Source organism: Emydura macquarii, unplaced genomic scaffold (genome assembly GCF_026122565.2).
Source record: "Emydura macquarii macquarii isolate MOO-44397 ecotype Brisbane River unplaced genomic scaffold, CSIRO-AGI_Emac_v2 contig_3671, whole genome shotgun sequence".
Classification (NCBI taxonomy): Eukaryota; Metazoa; Chordata; order Testudines; family Chelidae; genus Emydura; species Emydura macquarii.
In genome coordinates, this window is record NW_027133808.1 from 6,314,957 (window position 1) to 6,339,281 (window position 24,325).

Here is a 24,325-nt window from a genome sequence, read left to right on the forward strand (position 1 = left end):
ACAGTCTGTAGATAGATAGATAGAGAGATACTTTTGTATCTCAGGTCATATCACACCAGTGAAAAATAGATAAATGGTGAGGATATTTTTCTTCCTCATGTGAGATACTGTGATTATTTCCAGCAAAAATATCAGTAAAGAATGTTTATTTTTGTTATTTAGAGTTGATTTTCAGTCTACAAATACGTGTATATACTGGTACGTTTTTAACTGTATACATCCATTCTTCACCATCTATTTCGGCTATCTTTACTCTCGTGAGTAGTTTCCCATTGAAGTCAACCGGGCTAATCGCTTGAATAAAGCGAGAAGAATTACAGGATTTGTCTCCTAATGATGAAACAATGAGACATTCTATCAATATATTTACGTGCAGAGACAGGATATAGATAGATAGATAGATAGATAGACAGGTTATATACTCTATACACTATGTCACATCTCTTTTCTGCAATGACAGCTAATCAAAATAACAATATTGACCATTCCAGTAATTAAAAATACTAATATTTATTTTGTTATAACTTGCTGGACATTTCTGGCACTTGTGACAAATAATACATGCAGAGAGCATCGACTGGTTTCCTTATTAGCTATCCTACGATAAAAATTGCATTACAACAAGTTATTCTGGAATATATACATGATCTCATAACATTATATAGAATCATATTAAACATTATATTTAATATATGTATATATTATATAATATTACAATATTCAAGGACACTTCAAAGAAACTTCTCGCAAACTGTATAAAATATATCAGTGAGTTTCTGTGCAGAGAATGAAAACCGAGCGAAAGCTACTATGGGGGGAGGGGGAACTAGATAAAACTATTATATCTGTACATAAGTATTATTGAAGCTTTTTCTGTTTTTATGTATTTATTTATTTAAAACTAGCGGAGGAATTTTTAATGTGATGTCCCAATACTTGAAAAATGACTGGTCAAAATGTCAATAACAGTTTCACCAAAAGGTTATAGTGTTTTTTTTAAGTCAGTTTTGTTAAACGTGGTAAAGGTGAAACAGGTTGCAAAGAGTTGTTTCAGGCGGAATGACAATAACCAACATACGAAGCAGAAAAACACTCATAAATGAGCGCTCCAATCAATGGGAAAACTTATAGCTCTCTAATGAAGTTTCTTGTGAAAAGGAGGGCAACACAAAGCCACCAAGACATGAATCATTCATGGGAAATATAATAGATAAAAGCTATCTGACAATGAGCAGAACCTTGTATAGAGAGTATAAAACAAGTTTCCCCTTCTTATTTTCTGCTTTAAACCGCACAATCTCCCATTCCTAGTGTTCTCTGTCCAGTCTATAGAGTTAAAATTGACCAGTGCGCGTCCTGCGCCACTTCAAAGTAATTTAGCCCAGAACGGAAGGTTTGGCGCTTGGACAATCTTCACGGTGTGTTAAGATTTCTATGGCAATTGGCAAGCAAGACGTTCCCATCTGAATATGTCTCAAAGAAAGCCACTTATTGACACTAAGTTGGCCATCATCAAAGACTTCATCTTTTCTAGGCAAAACTTGTTCTAACAAACACTGTTTAAATCATCTAAAGAAGAGGGAGACATTTCTCCACACATTATATTTTGCAGGGCTTGTTCGCCTTTTTTAGGGGTAAAGCAGTCATACTAAACTTTAACCGAGTTCGAAAATCCTTGAGTGTGGGAAATTACATTTCAAGACATGACAGGGGTGGGTGCCTCAAAGAACCCTGTACATCAGAGCAGCGGTACTGGCACCGAGCTATGGATTGACTCCCGTGCGAGTGTACATGTGTGTCACTGTCACCACACCCACATGCAGTTTGGTGGCAGGAAATTGCGTTTTTCCAGGGGAGGACTAGCCACTGCTTTCTTTGCACGGTGTGTACACAGAGCTATTTCAAACAAGCCCTTGTAAACACACTTGGAAACGTGGCCTGCCATTGTCTCAAGGAAAATACTTTAGGCACTTCCAGGCTAAACCCTCGAAAGCTGGCGAGAGAGTGCGCCAGGAAACACACCCATATGTCAACACACACACACACTGCTACAATCCTGCTCATCCACGCGATCCTCTTATCACTTCCACACACATTGGGACCCATGCCAAACTCACCTCTTCCTAGCTGTCCACCTAGCTTCTTACACGCCCCGTTACCGCAATGTCTGAGCGCTTTACACACACACACACACACACACACACACACACCACAAGTGCATGGCATAAACACACACACTTAACAGCCACATATTCACACCCGACGCAAGTGCCTAATCAGGCAGGGAGAAGTTCAAAAGCAGGTTCTTTGAAATTCAAACTCCTGCTTTTATGGTCCAGCAAGACGGAGCGCGTTGGATTGCTATGGCAATGCGGACAGCCGAAGCAGGCTGCATTCAGAGCGGGCCACCGCGATTCGAGACACTCTATTAAGATACAGTTGCATTGACCTTTAGTTTCATGCCGTGTTAGTTCAGTCAATTTTCACTTCATCAGAACCGCTCATATTTTTGGCTCGCAGCCCACTCTTTTTTGGGCCCCCTCCCCCCCCCCCAATCCCGGCCAACTCAAACAAATAAACAAACAAACAAATGGAAAGCAAGCGCCATCTCCAGCTCTTCTTCCTCCCCCCCCCCCCCCAGCACTTTTATGTGCAGAGCGATTGTTCTTTGTTTATTTAATACAAGTACTGTGTGAATGGTGAAAAATAAACACGATGAAAAATAACCAAACAGATGATTCCTCCCAGTGAAAAAGCCCGGACTTAATAAAAGTGCGAAGCAGTCACCGTTGAATGAGAAATCCTTTGAAGTGGAACTTATTATAGGAGGAATACTTTTGGGTTGCCCTAACGACGCTGCTGAATTGAAAGGGCTCGCCTTTGTCAACGATTTGTTCTCCTTTGCCGGGATGCCCGGAGAAATTACTTACATCGGCTGCCTTAACATGCAGCCTGCAAATCAGTAACTTCCCAGCGCAGACTTGCAGACGCCACTCTCCTCAGGACAAAAAGAAGTCAGGAGGAAAACACCCCAACCTTTCACTCCGCTGTTTTGGGGGGTTGGGATGGGGGAGGGAAGGGAGGTTGTATTACAGCTCTCTCCCCCCCCCCCGCATTCACCAGACCCCTCCCTCCACAAAACACACCCCCGCAGCCTGGGACAGCGCTTTCTCTTCAGCCCACGGGGGCAGCAGGAGGAACTGAACTCCTAGCTCCGCGCCTCACCCCGACCCCCTATTTTTCCCCCTGCCAAGCGAGTTTCCCAGGCAGAGCCATCTTTAATAAGGGTCGTTTATTATGAAGGCACTTGGAAGGGTCGCCCCTGAAGCCCCGTGTCCATTAAAAACGTGGAGGTGACATTTAAAGCTCGTTTTCAAGGCGCGCTGGGGTAGTTGAATGAAAGGCAACTCGTTTGTCTTAGGAGCCTGGAAACAAGCTCCCCTTCTCTCCCTTTGAGCACATGGCATAACTCCGAAACAATAGTTCACAAGTAAAATGGCTTCGTGGTGTTCACCCTCCCCCCGGCGCCCACCTAGCCGCAGAGAAAAGGAAAAGTCCCGCACACAATGTGCTTTTTGTGCTGGGCGCTGTCCCGAGCACTCCGCTGTTTGCTTTGGAGGCTGCGCCTGTTACCCTGCCTTGAAAGTGCCTGTGTTCAGCACGAGTTCGAAGTCATCCCCCACAACAAACATTTGGGTTTGCTCTGCCTGAAGGGCTCGCCTTGGCCAGGGGCACCGTGGAAAAAGAATGGGCTCGCTGAGAAAGGAGCACCAGTAGTAGCATTGCGCGCCCCCGCGCACTAAATATTGAATGACACCAGGGGGAAAAAGAGCTTGGCGAGGGGCACGGAGCCTTCCAGTCTTTCTTCGACTTTGAGGCCAGCGCCTGCTCGGCTATTTAAGACGCTGTTAATTAAGGCTGCGCCTGATCCACCGCAGCCCGGCTTTGTCTGGTCGCAGGAGTCTTGTCAATAGCCCAGAGCTCCCCTCACCCGTTGGTTTAGCCGGGCATGTGTCACTTCTGAGTTGGACGCTGGAGAGAAACCCGTCTCGTACATTAAAGAGCCCGGGAATATAGCAATCAACGGGTGTTAGAGGAATAGGAGGGCGGGAAAGGAGGGCTGGATGGGGCGAGGTGCTGAGCTGCATTCAAATGGCAGCAAACGGCGCCGTGAATGGCTGTGTTTGCACATTCTCCAGAGCGTGTTTGGCAAACAGGAGACATGCGGGCTGCGTTTGTTTCAAATCACGGGCCCCCCCCCCCAACAAAACCCCCTCCCCAACTAATGAAAAGAACTAGGAAAGACTGTGCGAAGCGAGTTGGTGTTCTAGCTAGCCCAGCCCGCCACGTGTCGGTCCAGTCCTGCAGGCAACTCGCGCCTCGGCTCGGAAAACAGAGGAGACGGCGGGCGATTTTCCGAGGGAAAGCTGCAGACAGCAGCATTGCGTGGGAGCATCACCAGCTCGAAGGGAAATGGGCATTGTGTGGAATAAGTTGCGCACAAACAGCAAAAGCGTTATTCCCCCCCCAGCACTGCGTGCCATCTTGTTTTAGATAAGAAGAAATCCCACCACCAGCTTCCCAGGGAGTGTCGGGGAACAGTGGGGGGCATCAGAAAATACAAGAAACGATCATTTCTAGGAGGCACCCTATAAAAACCTGAAGGAAAGGAGCTGTCAGTTCAGTGTAAACTAGCCTGATCCCACACACAAGTCTACAAATATCCAGTGTAAATCCGAAGACAGAGGTGGATGATCCAGATATAAACTATCGTGTACATCTGTGGCGGCAGGCAGAGGACTGTAGCATATAAAGTGTCCAGCCAGAAAAGGGCGAAGTGCAGGGTTTGATCCCTTGTTGCAGTAAGCACTCCAGAGGATGAAAGGGACATGCCAATCAGCCCTTCCTTTCTGGGGCATCGCCTGGGTGCTAAACAAATACAAACAGATCCTGTTAGCCCTCAAGGACGTTTCTCCCTTCCTCTCTCCCTCTCGTTTTCACACCCACAAAGGAGCTAGATATTGATCGTTAAGAGAAAGGGGCACTGGAGGGGCTTTGTGCCGCGCGGAGGGCGAGAGGTAGGACAGCCTTAGACCAAAATCAAAACTACAGGTAGGATCACAGACAGAGGCCAGGGCTCCCCTTCAAAACCAACTTCGCAAACGTGGTGGTTAAAAAAAAAAAAAAAAGAGAGAGCGAGAGAGAAGGCAAACAGTGCTAGTCGGGCAAGCCCCTTCTGTCCCGCCAGAGTAGCAGGCGGGAAAAGCCAAACGTGGGTCTTAAAATAAAACCGCTGGTAACTTTTTTTTTTTTTAATTTCTGTTTCCCTCCCTCCTCTTCTCCTTCCCCACAAGCAGCGGCTCACCCCTTTAAGAGCTCCGAGTGGCCTTTCAAAAAGAAAGCCCTTCCAGTGAAAATGGGCACACATTCCCATTCCAGGCACCTTGCCAAAATCGTCCAAGCACCCTACCTGGCAAACTAGCTTAAGTTTCTTGAAGAAGTGGGGGGAAATTACAGTCGACTTGTGGTAGTAGAGACAAGTCCAGGGCTCGGCTGCCCCCGCTTTGGTTAGACTCGGGAGATCTTTGGGACGCACCCAGTGGCGAGCCGGCAGGGCTGGAGGTTTGAGTGAGTACACAGCAGCATTGCCTGGCCGGACTGAGGGGACTGGGCGGGTGGGATGTGCTGGGAGGCTTGGGGAAGGAGCTAGCCGCCAAAGGGGCCCGCGGCCCGCAGTGGAAGGGCTCCGCCAGTTCTCCGGTGTCACTCTCAGCGCTTCCTCCAAGGGGGCCGGCCGGCGGGGTGGGAAGTTTGGGGGGCGAGCCCTGGTGCTCCAGAAGTCAGCCTGAAACAGCTGTGACTTCACCTATTAGCCCCGATGTCTTTCCGAGGAGATTGGCGGAGTTAAACAGCCCACAATGGGCGCTCTGGGGCGTCTCCAGCCTGACCTCTCCCCGGTTTTAATAGTTTCATAGGAACTTCATTAAATCAATTACTTAGTGAGCACATCATCATTTATTTGTAATTAGCACTGAAGAGCTTGATTTTTGCAGCAGACCGCAGCCCCGTTCCCAGCGGGGTTGGCCGTGTACTACAAGCACTTTTGTTTGCTGGGTGTGTTGACTCCTGGTATTATTCGGCCGTCACAATAAAAGTGTAATCTTTGCGTCTTAATCTAGAGTTCGGGGGGGGGGGGGGCAAGGAAAACAAACAAGGCGCAGGCGAGGAGGCTATTGCCCCCCCCCCCAGCCTACCCCCCCCAGCCAGGCTGGGAGCCCGGGGTGTGGGCAGGAGCGTGCGGGTCCCTGTCCCCTTCTTTCTGCCGGGACTGCAGCTCGGGCTGGGGCAGGAGAGGGGTAGGGGAGAAGAGGAAGGGGGGAAGGAATAGAGGAAGCAATGGGGGAGGATAGAGAGGTGGAGAGAGGGAAACGGAGGGGAAAGGGAAAAGAGGGGGAACAAAGAGAAGGGGTGAGAAGGATATGGGTCACCAAAATCCAGGACAAAAGGGAGCGGACAGGGGTCTCGAGGAGCATGAAAGAAGCATTACAGCTGCAAATCGACTGGCCAGAGTCAGGGGCTCTGTGTGTGCGTGTAATAAACGCGAGCAACGGAGGAGACAGCTGTGTGCAAGAGGCAAAATGGTGCTTTCACTTCAGCACAGGAAGCTGTGTGTGTGTGTGTGCGGGGGGGACGGGACTGAGCAGGACTGGACTGGCAAGAGGGGAGGGGGACAAAAGAGGTGAAAGCAAAATAAAGCAAAACAAAAATCTTGTCGGCTGGAGAGATTGCTGTGAACTGGTTCCCATGGGTCAGTTCCGCTTCCTCTCGTGGGGGACAGCTAACACCCCCCCAGAATGAAAGTAGGTCTCAAGAGTATCTTCAGGAGGCGATTCTGTTTCCGATGTACCCTCGGAGGAAAAAAAAATAAGAAAGACACCCCTCCAACCCCCCAGGACCGGCTTGTCTTGTGTTAAACGGGACGCGCCTGCCTCCTGGAACAGGAGAAACTTTCCCAGTGAATCAAAGTTCAACTTCCAACTCCTCCAGGATGGGAGGGAACCGAAAAGGGCGGCAGGCTGTTGTGTAGAGAGGAGTGGTGGAGACAGGGAGGGATTAGGAAGGCTGCGATCATTGCACATGTGTGGCTGTCTGTGTGGCGCGTGTGTGTTGTATTTCTCTGGCTAGAGGTGTGCATGTAGCGGCATGTGTTTTTACATGTGTGAGGTGAGTGTCTTTGCAGGCATCTGGCTGGCTGGACGCCTGTGTTTTTTGGCACTGGGGCTTCACACTAAGCCTGGGCATGTGTGTCGTTGCCATCGCTGTGTGGCTGTGGCTGTCGGTTTGTCTAGCCGTGCCGAAGTGAATGTGTTTGTGGGTGCAGACACTCCTTGGCGAGCCGGGAGGCTAACGTGCAGAATTCGCACGCCTTCTGAAAGATCAGCCGGAGTGGCGTGGCTGGGAAGGCTGGATCAAACACGGATCCTCACGTTTTCACCTTTCGCTTTGTGGCACGTTTTAAAGGAACATATCTATATAACCCGCTAAACCATGCTCCATGCAATAACAACACCCCTTCCCCTGGTCCTCTGTAGCACATCTTTCCGGGGCGCTCACAAAGAGAGAAACCATTCGAGACCACTTCAGTGTGGTAACGAGGAGGTATGGAGGTGCTAGGGGTGTATATGGACGGAGGCGGGGTCACAGCAAACAGCAAATAACTCAGGTGCCACCAACGTGTCACTGACTCGTAAAAGCCGTATTGATTTTTGTTATACTGAAGTTATTTTCGAAATAGATTGAGCGGCTCAGAAAAGAACCCACCCACCTTCGGGGTGAGGTGAAAAGGAGCGTTCCTGAAAACAATAATAAATCAGGAGACTCTCGCCTCAAAGGCAGGTCCACCCCCAATGAGAAATATTAATTTATGAAAGATCAGATACAAAACATTTCAAAGCCGGGCAGATAGCACATATATGTGTAGCTAGCGTCTCGAGGGGACGCCTTTTATTAGCCACACTCTGGGAATCCCAGGGCCCATCTTCAGGTGCTGACCATATTTAAACTATTAATCTTTACACATACTTTTTTTTTCCCAGGCTGAGGAGTCCAGCCCTTAGCTACTTAAAATCGACAGGGTTAATGAGACTTTGACCTTCTTAAAACACTGCAATAAAAAAAAAAGGTCCCCTTTTTCAATCACTGAAATATGATGTAATGTTCATTATCTTTACTGTCTGACCTGATGGTTTTTAAAGCCTAGACTGACGAAGAGATGGATGTTCAAACATTTCTTTGGTTGCATTTCATACATGACAGACGTGTATCTAACCGCTTTATAAATATGCAACCCGAACACTTCTTTTCCAGACTTTTGCCCTGATCAAACTCTGTTTCATAGTTCCGCCTGCATTAAGGGACTTTGTGATCACTTCAGTGCACAGTAACAAAATCTGTGCCCTTCCGTATACGAAAATCAATTCCTACTCGCCTTCCTCAAGGTAGAGCTGAATTTAAAGGGATCGGAGTAAGAAAAGCCGCATTTGATCAAGTATGGTTACGTCATTATTTATTAGGAAAGCAAATATTTGAAATAAAAATACAATAGTCATGTTAAAAATAAAAACATTATAGAACTGCACACACCCAGAAAGTATTCCAAATCTAGGGGAATATTTTAAATTATTTCACCACGTGCAAATCAATCGATTTTAAAAACCAAAGACACACATTGATAAGCTGGAATATTTGGAATAGCGTTATTCGGTTATTTACAAAATAAAACAGAAAATAGGATATATGAAAAAAAAGGGGGGGGGGGAAGAGAATGCCGTTTGGTAGCTGTATAGACGTCAGCATCTGAGTAGCTTCACATCCTTTTTGATTAAAATGTTCCCCTTTTGAAGGGGAAAAAAAAATCATGGTGCTTTGAGAGTAGCCAAAACGTGGCTTGCATGTTTCACTTTGCACATGTGTTCCAACCTATTTTAAAAGAATCAGAGGAGCCTAATAGTTACATTTTGTTTTTATTTTAATAAATGGTTACCCCAGGGAAAAGCCTCACCTGAAACCTCTTCTTGTCGAAACCCTTGGTTACAAATCCGAGCAATGCAATTCTGGAATGGAAGTGATTATGCAAACATAATTTACTTGTTCAATATCACAACGACTGCCAGCCCGAGCTATTCTTTTCGTAAGGGTAATATGGAGGGGTGAGAGAATGCGGTGTGAACAAGGAAGGAGCACTGCTGCAGACAGAGAGGGGCTCGTTTTCAGGAAACTAAAGCTCATTTTGCTGGATAGCTCTTGAAGGAGGAAAACAGACAGCTTACAATTAAAATGCATTTTAGCGGGCTCTGTTTAAACGCCAGACCTATTACCAAAGCAGACCAAGTATTTTAGATGACAAAATAGATACTGAATATTTGGCAAAGCTTTCTCCAAACAGTTTCATTCAAATGTGCAAGGCGACTTTCAGTGAAAGGGAGTTTGCAGGGACTAAACCTTTCAGATTGGCAAGAAAAGGCTATTTTTGTCTGGCTGACAAAGGTGAGGTAGAACAACCAAGAAGGCCCAACCAGAATTGCCCTGTAGGATCTGCTACCTGCACTTTCACCTTCCGCTTAACGTGTCCGGTTGCAGAAGTATTACTACACTGCTGGGCGAGGCTAGGCTATGGAGTTGACCTTTCCGAATGCTGCCAGTTTTCACAGTTATCTTTCTAACAGTGGAAGTTGCAAAAACTTCAACTTATTCCTCTTCCTGGGGCCTTCTGCTGTTTCCCCCCCCCCCCCCACGTGTGAACGACGATGCAAATGAGTTCAGCGTTAGTGTTTCCAAACAATTTCCGTTGAGATAATAGACTTTATGTTGGTCTTATTTGCTGGAGAATAAACGGAAAATATGACATTTTACAGCGCCTGGAAAGAAAAGACGTCTGGCTCCAAGCCAGGAATTCAGTGTATCCAATTCCGTAGGTGGACTGAACTATAGGGTCCCAGCACTAGTACAAAAACCAAAGCAAGGCAGAATCTAACACTTTCTTAATTTGTTGGGCGCATTCAAACACGCCCTTGGCTCCGTGTATGGATTCATGTCCATCATCCGAAATAATGTCTAACTCTTTTCCGTGCAACCGCTAACACACTAACACCGTTCTCAAAAGCAGGCGATGCACGTGCCGTGCGGGTTTTATTAAAACGCTGGGCTCAAGGCGTTTCAAAGCACCGATTTGTTTTACAGTCAATATTAGGTTTTATGGTAGAAGCGTTCGCCAGAAGGGCGCCCCCCCCCTTTCCCCCCATCCCGTAGGACGGAGCTGTATTTTTATATTGCTTTTGTGCTTTGTAGACCGAATTGTGTTTCGGATTCCACAGGCAGCATGAAGGGGTTGAAAACAACTCAATGACCCTTTACTAACAAATTCGTTTTTAACGGTGTCTCCCAAAGAGGTGGCAGCTCGACGAGTAAAAACACAACGGTTTTGGTACATCAGCTGCATTTATTGCTAGCGGGTTTTCCCTTCCCCCTCCAAAGACGCCGTTATAAACACGTTATGAAACATGGCCAGGATTGAATGCAAGTCGAAAAAGGAACCTCTCGTCTTTTCGGACATGTCTCCATGTCTCCTTGTTCGGTTTATTTTCTCACGGTGTACCCCACATCTCTGCTGAATTGAAGTGTGAGGAGTCTGCTCCCTTGCGAACAAACTAGTCTAAAGTCTCTGAAGTCAACTCCAGTAAAACCAGGAGCAAATCGCTTCCGTGGAGTTAATATCTATTTACTGGGCATTTCACCACCCCAGAGCGTACTCTTTCATCTGTATGAACCCACAAGAAAGGGTGTATCCCATGCCAAGCGGGCTGGAAAAAAACTCGCTGACATTCGTTTTCTCCAAGAAAAGGCTACCGCAAATCTCTCTTTCCCTTCCTCAGGAGAAGCAATATTGGAAAGTTGTGTTATGGTGGGTAATATTTTACAACAGCGGCTGAGCAGTTCCCTGCTTAGTGATTAAAGGCGAAAGGGAACAAACGGACCTGGCAGGAGTAAAGTGAAACCCAAGCCGGCATTCCTTCCCCTTAGGAGACAGCAGCTAATTAAGGAATAGTTGAAGCCCACAAAAAGACAGGCTCTCGGAGGTGACGTAAAACTTCTCTTTTAAAATCATGCACCCGGCCCGGAGAAGTATGGGCAGGCTCAAGGGTACCGTCTTTAATACAAAATAATTCCTGCCCCTCGAGAGGGATTTCTTTTAGCGGTGCTAGGGGAGTATTAAACTAAACCAACTCTTCGGAGTTAAAGTTTTCTGGTGGGGAGCCAGGAAAGAGCCCCAGCTGGTGTTTTAAACAGCACTGCCAACGGACCTTAATTTCTAGGGACAGCCCTTGGAGTTTGTTTCCCCTTCCCTGCCACAGAAAAAGTCTCTCTCGCAACTGTCCATCATCCGTTCACCGGGGATCTGTGACTATTTTATGCTACTCCATCTCCCTGGTTCGAGCACGGAACAAGCTGCAGAAGGATATTACCGAGCCCTGCTTTTTCCATTTACTCTGTCAGCACTTACATTTCTGTTCTCTAGTTGGCAATGTTCAGATGCCAGATGCGTTTGCCGTTTGTTATATCCTGCAGAGGTTGGAGCAATGTAACCAATTATCGGTTCTGCCACTGAATCTAACCTTCATTGATCGTTAGTACTGTCCCTGTATTATTTGACACTTAAATTCAGTGTACTTGACAATGAACCACGTTCCCATGGATACCAGCCTGGCAGACAGAGTTCACAGGTGAAGTTTTAGGGATACATTGATGGAACCTAACATGAATATGACTTTAAACGGAAAGCTATTAATATCACCCAAAAAACCCCTAAGAAGGTATTTTAAAAATGAAAGTGAAAACCCAGTCAAGTTGCTAAGGGGGTAACTAAATATTGGAGCTATGTCCAAGGAATCTGGAGACATTAATCAGCTGGAGATCTAAGGATTTAGCAGCATTTGTTAGCTATGCAACTTACTTAAACGGTGTTTCGTTTTCGACCCCCCACCCCAAACCATCGCCTGGACAAGAGATTTTCCCCTGCTACGGGCTTGTTTAATATTCTTCCCCAAAGTGTCTATTTGTGAGGGCACCTCTTAAACCTTCCCCCGCCATGCACACACCCACCCCCATGTTTATGATGAGCAGAATCGTCGGACATAACACAAATATCCTCAGGATCATGTTCGTTAGCGAAGTAAAATCCGCGGCGATTTCCCATAACGAATCAAGGTTGGCATTCATCAATATCCCCATCGGTGGACCCTATGGATGTTGGGTCCGTGAAGGGCACAGCAAATGCCGACAGAAAGAGCGCTGGGGCGGGGGGGGGGGGAAGGGCTATTTAAAAGGAGATAGAGGAATTGGGTGTTCTTCAGAGTTAGCTTTATTACTCCACCGTTCAAGGCAAGGCATCTCTCTCGTCCCTTTCTCACACAATTGCGGAAGAAGTCAGTGTTTTATAACGTGCCTTGCTTTGATCTGGGTTAACAAAGAACAGGCCATTTTATTTGAAAGCCATCTTCAAGCAAAGGCAGAAGCTTGGAGAAAAGGAGTGGATTCGGGAGCGAAAGAAAGCGAGAAAACAATGACCAAACTAGAACACGGCTCTCTTCCCCCCGACCCGCACCTGAGCCGGCCGTACAGGCACGTTCACTGGTGCCCAGCTGTTCATTGTCTTCAGCTGCACGAGGCCCTGGCGGCACTGGGGAAGGTCGAGGCGCAAACACACCCTTTCATGCCAAGGCTCCTTTCTCAGCACACCCCGCCAGGCAGGATGGCCACAAGAGCCAACTCTGCAGAGCCACGCTAGAAGACACTTCGCGCTTTCCGCAAGAGAATCGGGCTTTGAGCTCCCGAAAATCAAGGGCCACGCCTTGCACTCCTTACTCAGGCAACACGCCCATCGACCTGAATAGGGGCAGCAGCCTCGCCCAAAGGTTTTGCTCAGTTTTCCCCACACTAGTGAGAAGGCCTCCCCGTTCCGTGTGGCCTGAAGGCAAGGACGGGAGAGGCGGAGCATATCAATCAAGCGATTAATTAATTAATTAACAATAGTTCATTAGCTTAATCCTCTGCTCGGCTGTGTAGGCCACGGACAGGTGACAGGAGAGGACTCTGTCTCACCCCCTCCCCTCCAGCCTGACTCTCTTGTATTTTGCAGGAAATTAGCTGCCCCTAACATCAGTACAATTGGGTGTAAGAGAAGGCATCTGGAGAGGAAATGGAGGCACACATCGATGACAGTCTAATTACCCAGCTTTGGGGTATAAGTGACATAGTGGCATGAACACCCAGGACGGCAGCTTGTCTAATCACCCGACATTGGGCACCCAGAGTGTGGGAGAAAAGCCAGAGCTTTCTAAGCTGCCCCGCGCAATCTTCCATTATGCTCCCTGCCCGGGTTAGTCTAACCTTCTCCTTCCAAGCCTCCTCCACGCCGCGGGCTGGCGGTGGCCTGCACCCTTCTCAAAGTGCCAGCAGATCCTCACGTGATTATCGGCGCTAAGGCTTCCTTAGTGATGCTGGTTGTGTTCCCCCTTTTTAAAGGCTGGCCTCCATGATCTTGATGGCCTCTTTCCTGGTGATCAGGCTCTGCCTGCCTGATACAGGAGGATGCATCACATCCCCTCCTTTCTCTTCTACTTAGAATCCCTCAAACTACTCTCACCTGAGAAGAATGAACGGCGTTATTGTTTGCTGTATTCCACGGGCCCACGGTGGTCAGGGGCAGCAAAGAAAGCTGGACATCCAGGGAAAGGCCATGTCCCTGGCACCTGCACTTCATGTTGTCAGTTTATTGCACAGGAAACCAAAGCTGATCAGCACAAGCCAAACTCACCGATTATTTACTGATTGGGATGTCTGGCTTTATACGGATTTCTGGTGGGTGCCTCAAGCCAATACTATTTAGCAGGTCCAGGGAACCAGGGTGTTTATCAAGACGGCAGCTTTAAAGAAGCTGCTGAACAAAGTCTTGGCTAAAGAGCTCCTGAAAATCTGTGATTGTTGCAAGGGCAACAGCCTCATCCGTTTCCCAAATGTCCGCGCTGGGTTTGCCGTCCAGGTCTGCCTCTGTGGACTTGTCTAAACTTTGCACATAGAGGAATTTAGAAAAGAATCCTTTGTTGTTTAAACTCTTGTTTCTGAATAACCCAGAATCTGGCAAGGAAAAAAAAATCAGAAGATATTTTTGTTGAGGGATACAACTTACTAATCAAGGCGTCTGGATAGTGTAAGTGTATAAAGCTATGAAGAGATAACAAGTAGGGAAATGCTTGCTGAGAATACAGGATTAAAACAGGAACATACTTTTTCATAAGCTATTTGTATGATACAGAAGAGCAAGAATTCATATGGAAAGTGAGAAACTCCTGACTACAATTCAATATATAAATATATGTATATCTAAATATATTGTATATAACCCTCACTGGTCGTTTTAAACATATGACTACAAAAAGTTGATTCATACACACACATGTTCAAATTAGATTTTTGTAGTGTGCTGCATAATCATTCTTTTGTTCTTTAAGCGATTTGAAAGCTTTGGAGCTCTATATGTGAAATTTAAGACCTACACATTAACTCTTGTTTGGCTAGTAATATGTTTTAAATGACCAGCAAAGGTGTGCTGTGCATTAATGATCAGGAATGCGCTCTATATAGATTCAGATATTGACTCCTGAGGATTTGTGATTTTTACTTTGCCAAGATATGCTGTCTCACCAGCAGGTGTTAGTAACTGAGGCAGTGTTAAATCAGCAAACAGGGTGACAGGCGAAGATCTCACCTAACTAGGATGGGTCTAGAAACAGAGTATTCAGGGAACTATTAAATCAGAAATAAATTTGACTGCTGTCATGTTGGCTTGAATACGAGGATTACATAACCGCATATTTTACAGTGCAGAGGTTATAAATGGACCTCCTACATTTGAGGGACAGGTCTGTGTTGCCAAATTGCAATCTCATATTTCTGTCATGCTCTCAGAAATCTTCCAGACCTGAGAGGAAAAAGCAGCACAGAGTTACATCTTCAATAACTATCTGCCATTTCATCTGAAAGGGGCAATCCAGGTGGCCTGGTGCTTTAGAGGTATTGTTGTGCCAATCAGGAGACACTCCTTTTTATTCTGCAACATTGGAGAGAGTGCTGAAGGAATGGCATAGTCAGCTGAAGAGATATGGGGGAAGAATCAGTTGTGGACAGGTTGTCAACCTCATCACCCCCATAACATTATTTTCCACTCAGGAGAATTACTGAGTGATCTCAAAAGTGGGAAAATAACCTGCAATGACATCTTGTGTACAGGAAAGAGAGAAGGAAGATAAACCCTCCCTACTCCTCCCTTTATATATAGACACCAGATTTTGTGTCCACTTGCTAGAGAGATTGCCTCTGTCTTCAGAAGGGCAGGGGAGGGACAGATAGCAATGGGGTTGAGATGTCAGGGCCTATTCTTTCTCCCAGTGAAGTCAAATGAGAGCAAGAGTGGTTGCCACGTTCTGGAGCTGAGTGGCTGGCAAGAGAGAAGAAGGTGAGAAAGTCCAATGTAAGAGCAACATTTGTTGCTCTTATAATCGACTTGTGTGTGCTTTCGGTTACATCCCTGCAGGTACATTGATTATGGGTCGACAGGAGTGCCCCCCAGAACAGAATGTGACCATTTAACAGGCTCTGTGTCCACACTTTCTATCTGATCCTTTATGTTGCTGATGATTATTTACAGTCTATATTATTCCCTGCTTGAAAATGCATGTCTTATGTTAGACCCCTTTGGGACATTAGCTTTTAGTCAATAGTGGGAATTTTAAACCCAGCTAATCCTAACAGTGTCCTCAAGACAGAACCACACAGCATTGGAAGAATGTTTAATGAGCTCTTTCCGAAGGAAATAATTCCCTTAGCAGAAGCTGGAAGATTTCCCTCTCACTCCTGCCCACATCAGGGAAATGAAAACCTTCTATCAAATAAGTATTCAGAGAGACCGGGTCTATAGGTCTATGCCTGGAATTGAGTGCTAGGACCCCTACATTCTAATCCCAGCTCTGACACTGATTGCCTTTCTGGCAAATCCCTCCAACCTCACTTTCCACATCTGTAAAATGGAGATAATAAGACCTACCTCTTTCCCTCACAGGGCCTACATAGGTTATTGAATATTTTTTAAGGCTGGTAGAAGAGTAAAAGCAGCTTGTCTGTATGTAGATATTATTGCAGCCAGATTGCAACATTGTAGTCCTAGGTATTTTGCTGCTATTACAGTTTGATTGGCATACTTACTATACAACAACATAATACTACAGAATCTCTCGAATCTCTCAGATAGACGTGTAGGAGACGTCCTTTGTTTTATTTAATTTCAAGCACAAAATAGCTTTTTATTTTTTTAAGAGCTGCAGCAAATCATTTGTCCTCCTGGCAAACAGCTTTCTTAATGCTTGTGAGCATACTTCTATTTGCTTGGCGGGCTCACTTTGGCTTCTCCCCATTAGTCTCAAAAATGTTTTTAATAAAAAGGCTAGATCTAACAGAAAATTGATACTTTTGAAAGTTCCAGAGCTAGCGCAGCTGTTGAAATATAAAGTAATAATCATACTAGAGATGTTGCTCATGACATCATGGGATGTGCACCTGTCTCATTCCAGGCAGGTGTCTGCATAAGAAGCAGTGTAAACTGAATACAGAAGCAGCACGTTTAAGTGATTTTTTTTCACCTTTCATAAAGCATCCAGCATACATAGGGATGCAGCAAAGGGAGAAATGGGAAACTTCTAAACAGCACTTGAAAGTGTATTTTTGTCCTTGGAGAGTTTTTTTTTTTTTAAACTCTGATATATTGAAGAACTGTCAGGGAGCAAACAGAAGAGAAATACTTTTGATTTTTAGTCTGAAACAAAGCACAAAGACTTGAGATTAAAACACAATAAAGGATGTTAAATCCAAAGAGAAAGTGGGCTACATACGCTAATCTGGCTACTACTTCCATATGACTGTAGTATCTATCAGACCTGAGTGAGATGATAACTTTACCAAGCTGCTGCTGCTATTGCCACTTCTCTGATCATGTCACTGGAGAACGCTCCACCAAAACAACACCTCTGATAAAACAGCATGATATGTCATTATTGAATGCCAGCCTCAGAAAACCAGTGATATTACTGGACTATTGCCATGACCCACAACTCTTCCATTGTAAAACGCCAAGCAAAATAGTACTGGTGACAAAGACACCCTCAAAGCATCAATATCGGAGTGGATGGCCTTTACCAGTCTTGACCAGGCAGATATGAGCAAGATTTCTTCAGAGAGGCAGTAGAGTCTTGTGTCAGGGCAATAGATTAGGACTAAGGAGGCCTCCTGGGTTTTATTCCCAGCTTTTCCACTGTCCTGCTATGTGACCTGAGGCAAGTCTGTTTCCTCCTCAGTTCTTTGTCTGTTTTATCTATTTAGACTGTAAACTCTTTGGGGCAGGGACCCTTTCTAATGTCCATAAAGTGCCAAGCACAATGGGGCCTCCTCCCATCACAGTAGGGACTCGTAGGCCCTACTATAACATACATTAAAAGACTGAGCAGTAGCAAATATGGAATCAATTTTCACGTTTCTGTTCATAAACAATCTATAAATATTTGATCTTGATGTCAGCAGTTGTGTCAAATGGAGGACAGCAATAGTTGTGTTGTGGAGTTTTGACTCTGTGTAATCATGGCAGTAAATATCACCTCTGTTTTACAGAACTAGTTAAATGGCCTATAAGAATCTGACATTCCTTGTTTAAAGCCTGCGCATGTACTGGGATATACATGGCTACTTCCATTAACACTTGTGCAGCCCTCCTAGGTGGCAAGCAGGATGCCCAAAGGATCTGTGTCTACTCCATGTGCTATGTTGGGTCGCACAGGGCTTATTTATCCCCTTCTGATGACCGGCAATGTGGTCTAACTGTTTTTAAAGCTAGATGGGATCGCCACACTTACAGCTTCAGTTGTGGGCAAGGAACTGCCGGTACTGGCACTGGGCCACCTGTAGCTTCAATAACAATTAGACTAATTGCAAGGGTGCAACTCCCTCCCCCCTCTGATCTGGAATCCCCTGTAACTACAGACTTGTCAGCCTGGCTCTGCCAGTCCCTGAGCAGAGGTGGGTGTCAAAAAAAAAAAGAGACTTTTTTCTGGTACTTTGGCTCTAGCTGTACATGTGGGAAGCGACATTTTCAGCATCTGGTAATGATTTTTTACCAGATGCTAGGAAGGAAACATCCCAAATATAGCACATCAGATCAAACTGTCGCACGACAGCTGTAGCATGGGAAATGTGAAGCTTGGATGGTAGGGACCATTTGCGCTATAAATACACCCCGGACAATGTGTAGTGGTGGATCAACTGTGTCCCAAGAGATGTCCAAGGTATCTCCCATAGGGATCATGGTTAATGTCCCATCTACACACCAGACTGGAATCTTGTGTACTGGGTACTCTGACTCAGTGGGCCTCGTGGTCTGGTCTGTTCCTTCGTTTACTGCAAGAAGGAAGGATGACCATTGTGGATTTGATTTAATATTTTTAATAGTGTGTTTTTATTTAGAATTCCAATGAAACTACTGGATTGCTGTGGGTGTCTCCTTCTCTGTCTTTTCCTTGGAGGCTCTACTATAGGCTTCAGGGGAAGGCTTTAATATAATTAGGATATCCAATGGGAATCTCTCCCTTGGTCTTTCTCTTCCTCTGTAAGGAAAACAATGAATTCTTACACATGTGCATGCTTGTGCTATGGATAATCTTCTGCTTTCACACACCCTTCTCATTCCAGGCACACATTTATATATCTGCACTTTTTCATTCATAGGATAAGACGTTGGTTCCAGGCTTGCTTTTTGCCTCTTGCATGGAAATTAGTTCTAAGAGTACACTATATGGGATCCCTGCACTAAATCAAAGACCATGAGATGAAACTGGAGAGTCCATGTGAAAATTATTTTTAATCTTCATCATTTGTGATGCTTTCAGTCAAGCTTGGAAATTAAAGTTCTCTCCCTGCCAATGTTTTCTGCTTCCACTTGGTAAACATTTCTTTCCTCTTTCCAATGGAGCAGAAGACTAAATGGCTGCCTTGTGTTTACACCAACAATCAATGCTGTTAGCATCAAAATGCACAGCTCTGGGATTAGTGCTTCATAGCTAGCCACAAGCAGGGAACTGTGCACATTGTTGCTGGTGTGCCAGGCAAAACGGGGGGCTGGTTTTTTTTACTTAAACTGAAATAAACTACTGGATATATTTCCTAGTAAACAGAATCTTGAGGACATTTCCCCAATTACCTTAAAGTATGTAATTTTACAATTTTATGTATGTATTTATTTTGCTTCTACCATGTTCTCGTGTCCCTTTAAGACTGGGCCTGCTCTTAAACATGGCTCATTCAAAATGTCAGCATGGAGTTTCATTTTATTGTGTTTCAGGGACACCACGCAATATTAGCTCAGTCAGGTTATAAGAGATAATTTTTCTAATGGCTAGTCCTGCAGGCTCAGCCTAGGTTCCAAAAGTCAAACTAGGTTCTTTCTGGCTTGTCCATCACCACCACTAATAAATACTCAAAGAGTCAAATTCTTTCCACACAAGGGCTGCAGTTAGGATAGCCAGGATATGTGCTGATTCAGAACATACTTCCTAGTTTTTCTGCTAGTGTAGACCTTATATAGTTCCTGGAGAAATTTGAAGCAGCCTCCCCAGAACAGAACCATTGAATGAAGGCAGGCAATGAAAATACTTGTTGTTCTCCCTTGAGATGAATGCCCTTTGGTGCAGGGGATCCAAGACAGCACACTTAGTGAGTGTAAGTTTGTAATTTAAAAACTGATGGGGTGAAAGGGATGGAGGTGTAGCAGGAAAAGCATCAAACAAGAGAAAACAAAAAGATGTCAGATAAATACCCCAGGTCCTCTCAATTTATTTCACACACCCCTGTCGGTTGCTTTCCCTACAACATCCATTCTCTTATGTACACCATCAGCACGAATGTTAGTTACATCCTTTTTCTGACCTGTGACTTATTCCACCATTTATGCCACGTTTAAATATGGCCCAGTGCTTTTGGAGCCATTTTTTTACTGCTGTACGTTCAGTCCCTTTACCTCCTGCGATGTCCCAGCACATGGCGTTCTGGTCCTGTACCTTGCTGTTAGCTGTTTGTTTTCCTCTATGATGCTTTCATTTGTCTCTGTTAAGAAGTCTGTTTTGAGGCCAGTAGCTCTACATCTCAAGATAGCATGTCCAATTTTTGTTCCATTGCCTCAGCTTTGCTTCCTAGACTCCACACTCCAGCAGAGAGAAAGTCAGGTTTAGTATCCAAGGTAATTTACTAGTCATTCATTTTTTTTCAGTACAATAAGCTACATTATCCTATGCTATTTCCAAGGGCGTTGAAGACCCAGCAAGTAGTTACATGGTCTACTGTGCATAAAGATTTGCAAGATCAAACCCTAACTATGCTTTGGGTTATCAATCTGATGATCCGATTATGTAATCTGAATTAAAATGGACATACAGTATAACAGGATTTCAGTTTACTTTACAGTACATCATTTTAGGTTTTAGGTTTCAAAATCTGTATTTCATTATAGTCTTTTTTAAAGCTCTGCTTTTATCTTGATGAGATTAGTATTTACAGTAATCACAGCAGAATTTTTTTTCAGCTATAGTAGTCATTCCAATGTTTTAAGTAAAAATCATTTTCATTTCTTTCTGGCTTTATTAACAATACTTGTGCTTACCAATTGACAAGCATGTCTTATGCATACTGACTAAATTGCAGTCTGAGGTTGCCACCTGTTTTCTAGATTTTAAAAAGTAACCAACTAGTTAGCTAAGTGTTTATAGGGTCCTATCACTGTGAACGTGTAACTACTCATAAGGATCTTCACAGAATTCATATGAAAGGATGATGGTGACACATCCTCTAATATGATGCAGTAATACCCAGTGCTGTGTTAATTCAGTCAGATGATTGCCAAAAGCACTCACCAAAGGGGAAATGCACAAAGTGAGGCTGAAAATGGTTGAAGGGTGCATGGCCAGGTTTGTGAATCAAGGCAGAACTTGGCCCTGCAATTGAAAAATGTAAAATCAATTAAATTACTCTCAAAAGCAGGAATTCCGAGCAGCTTTCTGAAAACAAGGGAGGCAAAAATGGCCCTTATCCACCTAGCATTCCTCCCTGCCTTGGGTGTACGTATAATAATGATGTTATTGTTATCAACTGGATGGCGAGGCACTGGCTTAAAGAAGCGTAGGGGTCCATGGTGTGGCTGACTGGAGACTTGTATCAGCTGCAGTATTGTTTTTCATCAGCCACATGCTGGCTGTGATGGGAGCAGATGAATTCAGGGGCTGATGGGAGGGAGGTAGAGTTGGTCAGGCATGAATGCCAGAGCTGGGAATGGCAGCATTAAAATGAGCCCTTCTGTTTTTAATAGAAAGATGGAAGGGGTGAGATTCATAGGGAGAGGATGAGCAGGAAGAAACTCCAGGTGGGACAAGAAGGAGGGAGACTGAAGGAAGTGGCAGCCCACTCTCCCAGCAATACTTGTACTTCTTAAATATGTAAGACCCCCCACTGGTGCTGGGATCTGTCCCTAACCTCACTCTTGTTATTTACTCCTTCTCATAACACAAGAACCAGGAGTCACCAAATGAAATTAATAGGCAGCAGGTTTAAATCCAGCAAAAGGAAGTATTTCTTCATACAACGCACAATTGACCCATGAAACTCATTGCCAGAAGATGTTGTGAAGGCCAAGACTATAACAGGGTTCAGAAAAGAACTAGAGACGTTCATGGAGGATAGGTCCATCCATGGCTGTTAGCCGGGATAGGCAGGGATGCAAAACCATGCTCTGAAGTGTCCCTAGCCTCTGTTTGCCAGAAGCTGGGAATAGGTGACAGGATAGATCACTTGATGATTACAGATTCTGTTCATTCCCTCTGAAGTATCTGGCATTGGCCACTGTCGGAAGACAGGATCCTGGGCTAGATGGACCATTGGTCTGACCCAGTATGACCGTTTTTATGTTCTTATGTACTGCCTCTTCTTGAAGGTATGAGAATGAAGAGGTAAAGGTAAGAGCTGGAAGGGCACATCTGGGTAGCTCTGAGCCCATCCATTATTACAGCTACTGAACAGGATCCTCAGCTCCCTCTGAATCTCTGCCACCGTATTAGCAGAAACTATCAGCTGGTTTTGGGGTAGCATGATCTGACGCCATGTGGCCATGGCAGGAGTGATAGCATTGAAACCTGCAGTGACCCGAGCGTGGCAGGGGCCATTTGGCATGGCAGCAACTGTGAGGAGCAAAGTAACATGGAAGAGTATGTAAAGCAAAAATGGGTAGCCCATGCTGTGCTCTTGTCGCGTTGCGGTTTCAACCACAGGACTGAAGCCAGCTTGGAAACTTTGGGCCACTCCAGCCATCCTTATGCAGGCCCAACTCTCCTTGAATCAGCAGGAGTTCAGTCTGAGTAAGGACTGAAGGTTGTAGCCTGCTGTCAAGGATTACAGGGGTAGGGCTCTGCAGAAACTTGTCTTTGATAATACATTACTCAAAGCTTCATGGGGAGCCCCTCGATGGTGCGGAGGGGGCATCTCTACACTAAAAATTGAAATATGTTTAAAATAACTAATTTGTTGGCTGAAGGCTACTGGCAGAAGATTTTACTGAAAAGGTTTCTTTATGGGATTGTGGTTTTGCTTAGGGTAGCTGAGGGAAGTCTGTAAATCCCAGCAGCTCTTGGCGGTTGACAGATTTGGCAGGGTTTGCTGTTACTCCTGGAACGTGAGGCCAGTATAAGTATTCTTGGGATCACCTCCCTTCATTTCAATCAAATCTTGCTGGCAACACAGATGAAGAGGCCTTTTCATTATTTGAGAGATGATTTTGTACTTCCAAGTCTTTTAGACTTCAATTTCCTTGTTTCTAGGGTGACCAGATAGCAAGTATGAAAAATCAAGACACTTTTTTTTCAAGGAAGGGTATAGTTGCCTATATAAGACAAAGCCCCTAATATCAGGATGGTCCCAATACTATTGGGTTATCTAGTCACTCTAGTTGTCTCCCTTCCAAATATAAAACTCACATTGACTTCAGTGGGCTTTGGGGCCAACCCTAAGGACTTGATCCTGTAATGTGCTGATCATTGGGACTGGAATCCAGATCGGGTGACAAAATATATAATAGGAAAGGCACTCTCTGAAACACACTCAGGCTTTGTGTGTATAAACTGTAAATAACAATACTTACACATTAACAAAAACAACAAAAGACTAACATGATTCACTTTCCAGTTTCCTGTTACCCTGGCTTGCATCACACGCACACACACTAAGTGAGACGAGCTATCATTACTGACCAGTGTTATGTATTTTCAGAGATTGCAAATGAAAGTGCTCAGGTTAAGAATAGAAAATACTGCAGCAACAACATTCACTTCTTATGCGCTTGTAAATTGTCATGTTGTCAGACTACTGTTGTATCACGTGAGCAGTGTGAGATAAACTCATAAACTCCATTACAAATATACACGATAAGGGGGTCTTCATTTAAGATTTCTTTGGAAGCCTATTAGTTTAATTTACAAAATTCCAGTAGCCGCTTCAGGAGAAATAAATATGCCTTTATAAATTCATCTGTAAGGCGAAAAGGCTTGTAACTGAAACACGTAACTGATGTCTATCAATTCTAATCTGGACTGAGCTCCTAACCCAAACTAGAACTTCTGAAACAGAAGTGGGCTCTCAGGACTGGAAAAAGCTCCTAAAGCTAGGACAACTGCCTGAGTTAGGTTAAACTCTCAGGGAACAAGATCCTAACCTATATCACATGTCTAAGATGGAAGAAACTGCCAAGTTATCTACACTCACTCCCAGACTCACATATAGTCCTGAGTGATACTAAATCATGGACATAGAAGAGGACCCTCAGACTTGCGGGAGATTTCCAATGAGAACAGACGGTAGCCAGCAGCTCAGAAAGAGACTAGTTTTGTAATCCTTTAGCACCACCCCTGATAGATGCTAACCAATCACCCCCCTTCTCCTGACCCAAAATGGATGCTCACAGTCAGTAGTACACAATGTGGCAGTTCTCAGTACCAAAGGAAATCCATCAACACCTTACTCTGAGGGAAATACAGCTACATCTCTAGTCTTTCCAGAGAAGGGCACCTAGAATGAAGAAAGGAGAAAACAACCCTGTAACTGGGTTCTTAGAATCATAGAATCATAGAGTTGGAAG

General features: G+C 44.9%; 1 protein-coding gene and 1 long non-coding RNA gene across 4 annotated transcripts in view; both read right to left on the minus strand.

Annotated features, from left to right (window-relative positions):
- Nucleotides 1-4,610: 4,610 nt before the first annotated feature.
- LOC137145847 (uncharacterized) lies at nt 4,611-13,536 on the minus strand. The gene is made up of 2 exons (XR_010917763.1): nt 13,447-13,536; nt 4,611-4,929 (listed from the first exon to the last, which is right to left on the minus strand). It is a non-coding gene; the product is annotated as an uncharacterized lncRNA (long non-coding RNA).
- Nucleotides 13,537-14,105: 569 nt separating this feature from the next.
- Nucleotides 14,106-24,325, minus strand: part of CLYBL (citramalyl-CoA lyase) — a 242,967-nt gene continuing 232,747 nt past the window's right edge. The window contains exons 9-11 of one of the 3 annotated variants that reach the window (XR_010917762.1): nt 21,060-21,140; nt 20,171-20,354; nt 14,106-14,193 (exon numbers count right to left, since the gene is read on the minus strand). The gene's annotated coding sequence lies outside the window, so the exon portion shown is untranslated. Of the gene's footprint in view, nt 14,194-18,594; nt 18,762-19,970; nt 20,355-21,059; nt 21,141-24,325 lie in introns of those variants that run through there. The other 2 variants (XR_010917761.1, XR_010917760.1) reach the window with 2 other exon arrangements.